Source organism: Chenopodium album, chromosome 4, assembly GCF_948465745.1.
Source record: "Chenopodium album chromosome 4, dcCheAlbu1.1, whole genome shotgun sequence".
NCBI lineage: Eukaryota > Viridiplantae > Streptophyta > Magnoliopsida > Caryophyllales > Amaranthaceae > Chenopodium > Chenopodium album.
In genome coordinates this window covers 34,909,141-34,924,571 of record NC_137837.1, presented here as the reverse complement: position 1 = coordinate 34,924,571, position 15,431 = coordinate 34,909,141, and positions in this window count along the sequence as shown.

Genomic DNA, 15,431 nt, shown 5'->3' with positions numbered 1-15,431 from the left:
TGTGTTCGCTCCCCTGCAACAACAATTGGAAGGGGAGTGGAACCTAATAGCCTAGAACAGATCCTCAAATCTGGATTAGCCCAAAGGGTGAACCGGATAGAACACCCAAAACTCAATAGATATATGACGGGAATTAACCTTTCCTTTATCTATCTTATACAAAACTCCAAAGTCTAAATGTTTTTCAAAATATAATAATAACATTTGTAAACTTTTGTTAATATGAAAGATATAAACCTATCAAAATGTATATATAGTTAAATTGTTTAATAACTTATATCGAATGCGTTGCTTTATTAAAATTATTTGCATGTAATCATTAAATGTCTTGAATGTTGTGTAGCTATGCAATGTCCAAAACTTTAGTTGAGCGACTTTGATTTAGTGATTGTACGGTAAAAAGATATTGACTTCGATTTTGAAACCTAATAGTCTAATAAATTCTAAATAGAAAAATTAAAACAAAAGGAAATGAAAATAGTAAATGGCTTTAAATATTGAAATAAACATAACCTTTTAAATCAATTTAGCGAATTCAAGAGACAATTTTAAAGCTTTTAAAATTAAATAGGGGAAAATATATGTAAAAAGAACATTTTTAGATATATAAATGTCCATGCACTATTATAAGAGTTTTGTTAACCATTTTATAATTAAGGTAGGGATAAATCTTAGTAATATATACTCCGTATATTTTATTTATATAAAATTATCAGTATCCACACATATTTACGAAGTATTTGTGTTGTATACTATATTTAATTAGCTGTTGGTTATATATATGACTATTATATAATACTACGTATATAGTTTTTGGCACAATGCTTAACTTAGGAAAATATATGTTCTGGTAGGTCAAATATAAGGTTATTATTGTGTCTATAGATTTAATGAGTGCGACGGGTAAATAAAACATGTATATATTAGATTGATTGTAGCTACTGATGCGGATGGTATGATAAGAAAATTTTAGTTTTTTCTCAACGGGAGATATAAATAAATTAGTCCACTTCTTATATAGCTATGTGGAGTATTATTCAATTATTTTTCAATTAATAAAATAATATTATAAAAAATTAAAAGAAATTCAAATAACATAAAATACTATTCAAATAACGTTCCTTTAATTTTGTTTTTATTGACCATTAGTAACCAAGTCCTTTAATAGTAAATGAATTACCTTTGTTTTTATTTTTATTTTTTCTATGGGTTTAATAATTTGATTTATAAACCGTGCATCGCACGGGCACTATGCTAGTTGTATCACTATTTCATTCCCTTTGGTTTTTTTTATCATCTTAAATTCGGCTAAGTTAATCTATGTCTTTACCAATTTTTTATTATTTATTTATATTTTTTATGGATACCATCTTGAAAGATGTATTAGTTTATGAGACTTTAGAAAGATATATACATTCAAGAAAAATGAAATCATTACCTACTTCATAAAATTTTAAATCAAAACCATGGATAAAAAAATCTTTCCAACTGCCTCTACAACATAAATAAAGATTCTAATGTTAATTTTGTATGCATATCCTTCTGGGTTCATAACTTCTTGCTTTTCACCGGTTTTTACAACAATAAAATTTAAATTGCACTCCCTCACAGTTTACTTATTTCTTAATAAAAAGCTAGAAAATGTATGTATGACAGCTATATGAACAAAGACTTATTTACACATGTCTACTTTTTTTTTTTTTTTTTTTTGAAAGATACATATGTCTCTTTAATATTTCCTCTATTATCTCATAATATGTGACACAATTAAAATTCTTAATACTTATTGAAATGATTTAATTAATATCAATAATTATTTAAAAAAATGCATACATAGATTAGCTATATTAGCCCTATATTGAGCCATATCCAACGCCTTTTTTTTTTCCTGATTTGATCTATGAAACTATTAATTATTTTATATGTAAAGACAAGGTTATATTTAGCTAGTATTGATGTAGTAATATCAAAAATGTTTAGTATAACACAATTTTTGTCAAACTTTAATTTAACATATTTAATATTTTGTACAGATTTGTAAATGGTATGGTTGACTTATTTATATTACTTGTATTGTATGTTATTAACTTAGTATGTTCCACCTTCCAATTGTTTTCCTTAATTTCCTTAAATAAAAAGATAGGAGAAGAAAAAAGGAAAAATAAAAAGGTGGGAAAATTATTCATAACGTAGTGACAAGTGTCATTACTCATTTGCTTTTAGTATAGATATATAGATATGATATATATCACATAATGAATCAAAAATTATTTAAACTTATTAGAATCATAATAATTTTGAAAACTGACAACAAAAAAGTGGAAACACCTTTTTCTTGTTTCCTATTTTTGGTTTTTAGTTTTTAAAAACAGGAAACTAAAAACCAAAAATGATGTCAAACAAGCCTTAGTTATTCGTTTATTTATTATATACCCATTAAAAATTTTAAATGCATCGTATATTCCGATGTAATCTCCCGTATTTTTAAATATTTTATAAATGAAATTTTATTTTATTTATATATTTTTACTTTTCCGGAATTTAATTACAAAAGTTTCAAATTATTAATATTGGTCGAAAATTATTTTAGCACAAACTATTTTATGAACCTATGTTCTACAATTCATGATCATACAAACAAAGCCTAGTCCATTTAATTTACCTAATTGGCCCGTTAATTTTATGAGGCCCGATCTTCTTACTTACCCTATAACATTCTCTCCCATAAATACCCCATTAATCCCCAAAAATTTCCCACACAAAAAGGTTAGTCTTATTTTCTCTCTCCTTTATTTTATTAATTTGTATAATTATAATTATTGATTTATGGATTTTGATTTATTGTTTGAAAGTAATTTAATTAGTATCAAGTTGTATTTTGATGATTAAACTTTATAATTTCAGATTTTAAATGTCATAATTTTCAGATTTTGTAAATTTTATAACCTAGGGTTTTTAATTATTGAAAATCATGATTATAGGGTTTTTATGAACAATTGATTTAGGGCTTTTATAGTAATGATGGTTTGAAATTTTGGTGATTATAACTAATGATTAGTTTAACTTAATTCCAGATTATTTTGAACATGTAAATTCGTGTTTTAATTTTTAGATTTATGTTCGTTAATATTAATCCCGTTTTAATCCCGATCAGGTTCTGAACTCATCCGATTTTGACAAAAAAGTAGTGTTTTCCATGTGGAAACAACGTTTTAAGAAAGACTCACTATCTTTAATAGTGAGCACCACCCTCTCGTGGCCAAATTCAGCCTCTAAATATGATTTTCGGGCAGTTTTTTTTTATTTTAACGAAGTTTTTTTATAATTAAAATATTATCCTTGAGTTTGATTGATAAAATTAATTATGTTTAAAGTTAATTAAGCATAAATATATGTTTTTATTGAAGTTTTAAGTGCTAGAAATAGTTTCTAAGTACTACTTTTGATGTTTTATAAAGAGGGTTTAATCACCCATTAAAAAGGGAGATTATTAGGGGTTTTTAAATAATTTAAAGATTTTTATTAAACTTTAAACTTGTTGTAATTTCATGTATAAGAGTGTATTTTAAGGTTTTTATGAAGAAAATTTAAAGAACTATATATAAGCCTTTAATTTTAACTAAAGGGAAGGTTTTAAGTGTTGTTTGATTTGGATTTTGAAGGTTTTAAAGTAAGTTAGTATTGCTGTAAATTTGATTGATTAGGTATTGATTGAGATGTTATTGTTTGGTTTAGGAGAGGAGTTTATTGAAGGTGATTTCTATATAGTAAAGTGGCATACCAATTCGTTTATTCAAGGTACGCACAAGTTACGAAACCTTTCTTTTAGGTGCATGTTTAAGGACGGATCGAGACTTAGTATCATGTATAAGGATGGCTGGGTTAAATTGTTTAGTTATACATTGTGAATTTCATATGATGTGCACTATTTTATATTGCAAGTATTATTTGTGCTCTAATTATGCAAGGTGCGCTTAGAGGCAAATGTATGTGATTGGTGTAAAGATTAATTTATTACTCATTCATGATTATGCAAACAGGATGAGTAAAGGAAGAATTCAAGTCTTATAAGACGAGGTTAAGGTTTTGGGGTGCCTTATGCACTCAAGGTGTTAATGCACCGAGGTAGTAAAGGAATAAATAATAAGTGTTGTTTGTCACTAATAAATCAAGAATTGAAATTGGAAACTTGTCTTGTTTGATTGAATTGTGTTTAGAATGTTTGTATTGTTATGCATATGAGTCATCACCAAGTCTAAACCTGTAAATCACGTAAAGTGCAAGATGGATGAGCAATAAAACTCTGGATTGGTGCACTTCTAGAGTAATGACAATCAGGGGTTGGGGTACACGGGGTATTAGCCGTGTACTTTTATCGAGGCCGTCTGATCTACGAGTCTCCTATTTCAAATATTTTTTAAAACTAGGAGTTAGGTGAGATCTCATACTAACTACGGTCACGGAGTCGCGCCCGTGGTCGTTGGATGTTTATTGATGTTTCCGAAAGGAGGCATGGGGTTTTTCTTTTATTGATGTTCCAAATGGGACATAGGTTGGACAACCTTGTCTATTGCTAAATCCAATGAAATAAATAAATGAGTTAGTTAATATTAACTAATGAAGTCTTAATAAATTTGATAGTTGAGTCATGTGTCGAGTCTATAAACTAATGATGCGTGATGATTGACTCTTAGTAGCGTGTTAGGGATTTCTTTTATGTTTTGCAACTTGTATGTACTCAGCTTTGCTGATTGCGTGCTTTTGTGTGTGTCTTTCTTTGGTCATGGCCTTCGCCTTTCAATGACCCTGTGACGATCCAATTTTTACACTTGTAATATTGGAGAGCAGATTAACCACGTGTTCTTATACACGCAGCATTCGCATCAGGGTTGTGGGATTTTGAGTGGAGAGTTGGTTATTATTCGTAGTTTATTTCTTTTCATAAGTTTGAATTTGTTTAAAATCAACTTTACTTTCATACTATTTTAACTAAGTTGGGTTTTAAATAAGAGCCTTAATGGTTCCAAGTTGTAAGATTTAATTTGGTTTTGTTTATTGGTTTTGAAACTTATTTATAACTGAATTAGTTTTTCCGCTGCTAATTTCTGATATAGCCTTAACGTTTGAACACGTGGCGGTAGCACGCAATAATTCTCTTGGATTTTGTTCAGGGTATTTACAGGTTTTAAGAGAGAATTATTGGGGTGTTACATCCTAGTTTCACAAAATTGTCATCAAGTGCCAAAATTTAATCATTAAGGTTGATTATGCCACGTGACTTTCTCTAATTGGCTCTCTTTTAGATTATTTAATTAATTACTAGTGATAAAAAAAAACCACCCTAGTGCAGCCACCCTAGGGGTGAAAGTGATAGGGATTAAATCTGCTAACCGAACATATCAAAATTAAACCAAATTAACAATTCGAGTCAGTTATTTTGGAAATTTGATTTGGATATATTTGGGGTTTTTAAAAATACGGACTGCGGATCAGTTTTGATTTTGGGCTTCTTAAAACCAAAAACCGAAGTTCCTAACCGAATTTGCATGAAGCCCAATACCCCAGCCCATATTCCCATTCATATATAAACCTATACCCCATTACCTTTTCCCACTTTTCCCTTTGAGGCTTCCTCACTCTTCCTCACCTTAATTTTTCCTCGTTTTTCTCACTCAATCTCCGTCCACCATCTACCGCTCGTCCCTTACTACTCTTTCCTTGTGGAAAAAGACCAACACCCTAATCTTTTTCCCTTCTTTCGTTGCTAAGTCACTACCCTTGCGACCATTGCCACCGCTCAATCGCTCTCACTCTTCTCCTACGGTCGCCCACCACCGCTCGTTTTCTCTCACTCTTCTCCGATGGTCCCTTGCTTGTTAGGTTCTGATTTTGTTTGAATTTCAAAAGGTGGTGTATGGATTTTCTTATTAAGTGTTGATTTTGCTTGAATTTCGATGGTGGAGTATGGATTTACTTGTTTGATTTTGATTTTGCTTTAATTTTGAACGGTGGTGTGTGTGGACTTGCTTGTTTAGTTTTGATTTTGCTTGAATTTTGAATGGTGGTGTATGGATTTTCTTGTTTGGTTTTTATTTTGCTTGAATTTCTAACAGTTGTGTATGGATTTTCTTGTTAGGTTTTAATTTTTCTTGAAATTCAATTCGATTTGGATTCAATTTCCAAAAAAAAAAATTATTTCGGTTTAGGTTGGATTAAATTGAATCAAAATTTAGTTTGGATTCGGTTTCAAAAATTCATAATCGAATTAACTTGGTTTGGATTTGTTTGGTGCAAAATCCAAACTAAATACCGAGCTTTCATCCCTAAGCCACCACTACCCATCACCGCCCCCATCCCTATCCCCTACCCGCACCTACTACTAGCCTCTTCCCCATGCTGATGCATGGTACACTCCCTCCCACTAACACCAGGCCTCCCCCACGCCGGCAACCACCACCCTAACACCCTACCCCCGCTCGAGACCGCTACGCACTCCTCCAATCTCTCTCCTCTTGCACAAGCCCATCATCTCCCTCGCTTCGACACTGACACCGCCACCACCCAACCCATCCCCTTCCCCCAAGATTGGCTCTTCACCCTCCCTACACAATTCTGTTGCCCCCTTCCCCATTCACTACCATCACAAAACCCCTCCACCCTCTAAAACCCTAGATAGAAAACCTCTACCCTAAAAACCCCTGGTTCCACGGTCCCACCTGAACCCCCAACCACCACTCCCCAACCCTCAAAACCTCTAGCCACTAGGGTTTTGTGGGTAGAAGAGAGGTGGTAGGTGTAAGACTTTAGATACTCTAAGAGGAATTGTATGAATCACATTCATAAGCATCTAGTAACCAAGATCAATGCACAACACATAAAGAACATATAATTGTACCTTTGAAGCGTGATTCCACGTGTGATTGAGCAAGAACAATAGGAGAACTAGAACCCCAAATGTAATTCCTCTACTTGGTCCACGGGCACATATTTAACCTCCATTAATGCTAGTTAGTTGTGATCAAACCCTTTCGATCAACCTTCTACGGAGAGGAGAGGAACGATCTAACCATGATAAACCACCACAAGCACCACACGCCACCTAGGAGGGGCCGGGCGTACAAATGGGAAAGGGATAGAGAGGAGGGTGTGCGTGAGAGAGAATTAGGGTTAGGAAGTTTGGTTGCGTTGCTTCTTTATTGTATAATTAATTGTGATGTCATATGTCAACCATAGGCATGAATTTTATTTATTAATCATATCTAGAAATAAAAGTCCATGTGAAGCCCAAACTCCTAATTTAATTCTAACTACTCTACCCCAACTCCTTACATGGTTTGCCATCACCTCATGAGGCCCATTAATAGGCCTTTGACGCGAGGTGAACCTAGGTCGTTGGGGTCTAGATTTCTCGGCCAAAACAATATTTATAAAGCTAAACCAACCCGAGGTATAGGGTAAGTCTAAGTCGAATCCCAAGGGAAGGAGGGAGTGCTAAGGTCGATGATAAGTTATTCCAAAGACTAGGGAGTGGGTTGGTTACACAAATGGAAATTAAAACAATTAAGCAAAATCAAATAGAATTCAATATCAAACACTAGGGAACTTAGGATCCACATGCATTGCTAAAAATCTTGCTAATTCGGGAGGATTCAATTAACAAAGCGATGCAAGGGAAAATAGAACAAGCAACCTTAGTCACTCAATAGGCTATTTCCTAGGGTCAAGCTAGATTTCTCTACAAATGACTCCAATAGGAAAATCAAAAATCGAGACCAAACGATAATGCTAGCACTCAAATCAATTGTTTGTGTCATTGAAGGCTATTATAAAATCTAGCATGATCCTAAATGTTAGTTACTCCTTTTCAAATCAAGCACATGCACAAGTTTCATTAACCAATTTAATCACATCAACAATTCAATTAAAAGCCCCAAATTAGCATTAGATTATCACCAAAACATGCTTCACCACATTCCTTAGCAAATCAACTACTCACTAATCATGGTGAAATTGAAATGCATAACAAAAGAAATCATCAATCTAATCATCAACATTGTAATTTAACTTCAACAATCAAATTCAAGCTAAACAATAGAAATTCAACAATATAACAAAATCAAACTTCAAATTGCATTGAAAAGTAAAGAATTCTTACAAAATTTTGATCAATATCAAAGAGGAATGAAGATCTCAATGGCACAATAATCAAATACCAAGCTTCTCTCTCTAGAATATAAGAACAATACCACAAAATCAAGAGTTTCTCTCTTTAAAAATCTAATCAAAACCTAATTCTAATTCTTTTCTCTCCAACTCTCTCTTTAGAAAATCTAGCAAATTCTATTTATAGCAAAACTAACTATAAGGATGTTAGTTAGACGTTCCAAAAAGGACCTTAAAGAGCGTGGTCCCTCTCTAGCATGCACGGCCGCTGCAAAAAGGGTACGGAGCAGGGAGAAGAAAGGGGTGCGGCCAATCCAGGGTCGCGCGCGGCCACCGCGCCACCGACCGCTTCTCTCTCACGCGCGCCCGCGTAGCTGGAGAAGGGGAACCTCCCTTGTGCGACCGAGCTTGTCCTCGTGAGCTCCGGATGAGCCATGATGCTATAGGCAGAAAGTTTAAGCACTCTTGGTGGGTTCGACACCACTCCTTCATGCCCACACAACATGAAAGCCCGCAACTTTGATGAACAAGCTATTGAATTCCTTTGCTCTTTGACTTCAAATAGAGAAACGGGACATCTCTTTTGACTTGAGAACTCCGAGGAGGACACACTTAAGACTCTCGAACATCACCAACTTCCTATAGACAAAGAAAATAAAGCAAGTAAAGAAGAAAATGCAAAATATACAAGAAAAGCATGAGAATAAGAAAATCTCTAAGGAAAAGGCAAAGTAAAGATAATGCAAGCAAAACTAGAGAAAATGGAGTAAAAAGAGATACAAAAACCAAGTAAAAAATAAGTCAAATGAGTGCCATAAATGACACTCATCAAACTCCGCCAAGCTAAACTTTTGCTCGTCCTCGAGCAAAAACCAAGCAAGCAAGAAGAAGGATGAAAGACTTGCTAAAAATGAAAAAGGAAAGACATAAGAAGAGAATATACACTAAGTCTCACTTTCGTAGGAATCACAGTTGTTTTTAGCTACAACAAGCCATTTAAATCCATTTAAACCTCTAAATCGCTTTAATTAAAGGACGAGTGATGCTCTCGTAAGGGTTTCCTAAGAGATTAACCCATAACTCTCAACAAAAAACATGAGGCAAATCACAAAAGTAAAAGGAATTAAAAAAAAGTAAAATCAAAACCTTTACGAATTGGACTTTACAAAAAGACTGCACTTCAAATGAATAAACAACTTTCTTAAGCAGATAGGGGTATGCACGTTCCAAGATATCCGAGGTTGATTGAAACATATAGAATATGCTAAGCGTAGAGAACTAGTTATCACAATCCACCTTCATCCCATTCGATCTTACCGCGCTCTCCCTATAGTCTCAAATCTCCCTCTAATGAGCATCTCAATAGCTCCTCGAAGGAGCTGGAAAAGAACATATTTTAGGCTACTCGACGTCTTGACTTTGCATCCCCTCTCTTTAGGATTTAACTCATAATGCCCTCCCCCGATATGTGACTCAACCTTTAGGTCAAAAGGTCTTTCCCAATGGTTGTAACGTAAGGGCAAAAGGGTGAGGGTAGGCTTAAAATTTAGAAGTTGGTGGTGTTCTTAATTAGTGAAGCAAAAGGGTGATCAAACCTTCTCCTCGTAACTAAGTAATCACCAAACAAAAGCAAACTAACACCCCCAAGCTTATTCAAAGCTATAACCACAATCATATATACAAAAAGCGTAAACGCTTCTCCCCCAAGCTTATTCAAAGCTATAACCACAATCATATATACAAAAAAAGCGTAAACACTTCTCCCCCAAGCTTAAATGAAGCATTGTCCTCAATGCTTGAAAAGGAGAGAAGAATCACATCAAAATATTTTTGTATTTCTCATATTTTCACTTTTTTTTTTTCAATTTTTGCCAAAGCGCTTGAATGAGCTTTGCTTTTTCTCATTTGTTCAGTATTTCATGATTACACTTTATTCATTGTCCTCGCCTCTTTTAACTATGGACGGCTTTTACAACTTTGCATTTGAATGTCCTTGCCTTTTTTTAACTTTGGACGACCTTTTCATTTATCTACGTGCCATTATTCACAAGATGTACGAAAAACAAGCTTGCTTACAAAAAGAACCAATATCTAAACTCATATACCACAATCTCCAATAGCATGATCATTTGCTTCAAAAAAACCAAAAATGAAACAAAAGGCTCAAAGTTCTAAAGATGTGGCTTGAATATAAGGGAAAAGGCTAAAATGGTTAGCAAGTAGGCAAATGTAAACCCAAGAACTAAAAATAAAGAAGATTATCCTAGAAAAAAGAAATTACCACCCCGAAAAGATGCCTTTGTCCTCCCTAGATGGCTCGGTCTTGTGTTTAAGAATTATGAGTCAAGATTCAAGATTAGGTCCGCAATAGTTAAGGATCCATGCTGCTCATGCAAGTACGTATAGAAGGCTTGAAAAATTATAAACCTCACATGGATGTTGCAAAAACTCACTATAGGTTTCAAAATCAACCATAGGAAGCAACTACCAAGCATGCCACGAACAAGAAGAATCGGGTTTCATGACCCCCCTAGTTCTTAGACACGCTACGTTAGCATACATTATCCTTGAATCAACCAAGCATATTCTCAAACTGTGCATACCACAACCAATTAGGAAGGTGTTCATTCAAAAGAAAAAGTCCGTTGGTATATGGTCCAATGCACAAGAAAAATAAAAAAGAAAAATAAAGCCGCAAAAACATTATTCAAACCAAGAACAAAAAGAAAAGAAAAGTAAGGAAAAAGTAAAGAAAATTAAAGAAAATAGGAAAACAAAGATAAAGGAATAGAAGGAAAAATAAAGAAGGGAACAATGATGCAAGTATAACACGTAATTCCCAATCATCAAACAAGTGGTCATTAAACAACAACGTCAATGACCCCAAACACTCTAAGGTGTTACAAGCATTACATCCTCGAACCATTTAACTTCTCCTAAACTAATCCTAATATATGCATCCAAATAGAAATAAAAGAAAGAAAATAAGAAGGATCTCACCGGGTTTCCAAGCAATAATAATAAAAATACGTGAAAGATCAACCACCTTTAGTAAGCTCCAATAATCAATAGCATCATCATCAAAGCCAAGTGAGAAGAAAAATAGAAAATAGAGCTAAAAATAAAGAAAACGGTTAGTAACTTCAAAACAAAGTAAAAGAAAGCAAAACAAAACAAAAAGAAACTACAAAGCAAAATCAAGTGGTACTACCAAAAAGAAAGTAAGAATAAGCAAGGAAATCTAACGGAAATATACACTAAACTAGAAACTAATCACCTAAACTACAAGATTTGGATCGAAGGGATTTGGATTTTAGGGCTTTGGATTCACGGGAGCAAACAACATGCATCTTCATCAAAGAAATCAACAAAACAACAACATCATCAAGAGTGAAAGAATAGACATGAAAAGCTCATACAACAATCAAACACCATCAAGAAGAGGCTAAGGCATGCAACTATCAATCATCAAGGCAAGAAGTAGATAAGACAATTTCCAACAACAATATTGGCTACCGAGACAAACCCCTAAGAAAACTAAGTTCCCCTAAGTGACGCGGGTTGAAGCTAGGTCGTTGAAGCTAACCCCTACCCAAAGCCAAACAAAATTTGTAAACACTCAACACACCCCTACACAAGTATAATGGTAAGTTGAGGGTCAAACCCAAAGGAATGGTGGGCGATTATCTATTGTCTATGGTCAAGCTATTCCGAAATGTAATGATTAGGTGTGAATGTTATGCTAGGACAAAGACGACTAATAAACGAGAAGAAATCAAATGTAATAAACACTAGGGCTAGGATCCACATGTAATCATAACGGATTCAACTAATTGGGAGGTCAAATTGACTAAGTCAAGCTATGTGAGGGAAAATCAATCATACAACCAAAAGAGCATATCAAGCTATTCTCCTAATGGTCTAACTAGCGTCAACTACGATAAACTCTAGCTAGGAAACATCACAAGACACCTCAATCGTGTAAATGCAAGCCACAAATCAATGGTACGTATCAATGTGAACTTACAATGTAATCTAGTGCAACAATCAAAGTTAGCTACTCTTTAATTAATCACACACATGCACATGATCATCAACCAATTTAATCACATAGTCAACTCCATCAATTTTCCCCAATTAGCTTTAATCCATTACTCATACATGCTTCACCATTACCCTAGCAAGCTATCTACTCACTAGCCATTGAAATCAAAATCAAAGCAACACTAAACAACAAATTCATCATGATCAAATCAAACAAGCTAAAATGAAACACAAATCAATCAATCTTCAATCAAGCTTGAACATTCAACAAACAATTGAAATCAAACTAAAGATCAAACTAAAGATTGAATTAAAGAAAAGGAAATCTTACAATCTTGACAAAAGATCAAAGGAATTAAATAAAACTTCAATCATCAACAATCCACCATGAATTTCTCTCACTAAAACCTAGAGTTTCTCTCTCTAAAAATCTCTCTAATCTTGATCAAAAACTAATTCTATTTCTGTTCTAATTCTCTCTCTTCCTAAAATAGAAGGAAAAACTATATATAGGAAAGATACAAAAGAAGAGTTATTTAGATCGTCCCAACAGAAACCCCGAAAGGCGCGGTCGCATCAGAGGAGAGGCGCGACCGCGCGAAAAAGGGTATGGAACAGGGGCCCTGGAAGGCGCGCCCGCACCCGCACTAGGCGCACTCGCGCCACCCAGGTGCGCGGCCGCACCACCCTCGTGCGCGCCCGCACCTGGCAGCAGGGGAGTGTAGACACCCATTTGTGTCTCCCCAAAAACCAAGCCCAGTGATGAGTACCTTTCACATTGAATCATAATCGAATGAAACGAAAGTGTGGAAAGGTCTAGTGTTGCGGAAAGTTCTATTTCTTTTCTTTTCTCTTCTCCCTGTTTTCGAAAACTTTATTTTTAAGAAAACAGCCAATCCAGTTTGGTTGGTCCATAATATGGGTCCAATAGTGGTGTAGTTGGATGGGGCTTGCAAAAACCTTTCCAACGATATATTATAAGCCCAATTCCGATGAATATTGAGGAATTTATGGCCAATTTACTAAACTGGGCCCGGTTTGAGTTTTAAGTACGGCCCAATGATCTAGGGGAGGGCCTAATATGATTTATCATTCCTAATGTAATTAGGAATGGTTTTGGTCTTCTAGAACATTCTAGAAGGTTTTATCATTTTTAATTCAATTAGGATTCTTCAGAGTTTTAATTAGATCAAATAGCATTTTCGACCGAAATTATATTATTTTATCTTCCAGTACGGTAAAATTATCAGATTTTCGAAAACGCGTTAAAATCCGGTTTGACGTCCAACCCCAGGCCTTGGCGCCTGGAATCAAGGTTAGCGCCAGACGCCAGAATTGGCGCCTGGCGCTAGCCACATTTCCTGGCGCCAAGGTGGATTTGTGGTCTTCATACTCTGTTTTGATAAATTATCTTTTTTGGATGATTTTCTCTATAAATATCGTACCAAAAACTCCGTTTTCATTCATCTACAATCTACAATCTACAATCTACAATCAACCATCACCAATTATCTCCAATCACTGATTATCAATTTTCTACAATCTACAATTAATAATCATCAACATTCTCCAATTCTATTTATTCATCATCTTTCTTTCATCAATTCTCAATTCTTAATCTTTTGGCATTCTTTCTTTCTTTCTCTTTCATACAAAATTCCGCATTCACAAGATCTAGAAACACCTAGCCATATTCGAAGTTGCCTTTGCCCTAGACGTGAAAGGTTTTAATTTCTGAGGGTTTGGTCCCAAATCTCTCTTTCAATTATTTAATTTAATTGTTTTGATTATTATTTTCCTTGAAGTTACTAACGTGTGTATTTTGTTATTAGAAAGAGGTACGAGGCATCCAAGTAAGTACTTTAATTGATTTATTGATATTATGATGTAGAAATCATGTTTATATTGTTGTTATGATTCCTAGTATCATGTCTAGGGTATTTTTAATATTAAATATGATTGCTATGATGCCTTTTATTCTCTTCCTAATATTTATTCATGTTAGTATCATGTTAGGGTTAAAGAATTGACTTTTATTGCTTAGTGACATGCTAGGGTTTGTTATTAATCTTGTTAGTATCATGCCTAGGATCTTGCTATGTTTTAACATGATTATTATTATTATCTTGATTATTTATTATGTTTCTTGATATGCATATTATTTATTCTTTATTGCTTGATCACCTTTATTGCATGTTAAAGGGAATTGGTATTTGCAATCACGCTTAATAAGATAATTAATAATCTTGTTAGGTTAATTGTGATTATAATTCAAGTGATCGCCAATAATAGTTTGTTTGTGCATTATATTCAACCAACATAGATTAAACAGGTTTAGGGTTAATCCTATTGATTGTATGTTAGTCAGAAAGCGCACATGAATACGAGCAGAATAAAGTAGAGGCCTATTATTAGGGCAGGTTCAATCTCTTTTAGGTTGGATTTGTACCATCATCCCCGAACCCTTATTTGGTTCATGACCTTATGGAGTTGACGATCTCTTGGATCGTTAAGGGGTGTAACCTTCACCTCGTGAACGGTTTACAAGTTCCTTAAAAACTTGTTGGCGACTCTTTTGCTCTATCTTCTTCCCTTTTGGACGCCACCGTACTTTAGTGTATGATCACAGTGGGGTTCAAGCTAGTGGGATTTTAAAGGCTTGAAATTATTCCCTACAGTTTTTGGCGACTCCACTAGGGACGATTTCTATTTTAATTCCTGAATTTGTTTCGGCAATGATTTAGAATGAGTGGATGAGACTCGAAAAGTTCTAAGTATTTCATGTGCGTAATTTTGATTAACATTGTGGCATATGCATAAAAAGGTTCTCATTGGAAAGACCATCCGTAATGAGTCAAAAACATAGGATTTTACACGTAGGAAATTTAAGAAATGTCTTTCACAACTAGGACTGAAATAACACCGCGCGAAACTGGATGATTTTATTGAGCACAGAAAGCTGCTGAGGCATGTGGGAAGTAGCGTCAGGGGCCAGAGCTTGGCGCCATACTTTTAGCCGTAGCGCCAGACGCCAGTATTGGCGCCAGGCGCTACAGTTAAAAGTTGGCACCAGTCTCTGTTTGCTGGCGCCAATTTCCCCCAATACCGAGCCAGAAATATGCGTTTTAATTTCGACCGGTTTTTCGTATTGTTTGCTCGATCCTACTTCCTGATTGAATTTTTTCTCACTTTTCTGAAACCCATATGTGTTCTACATATGGAAA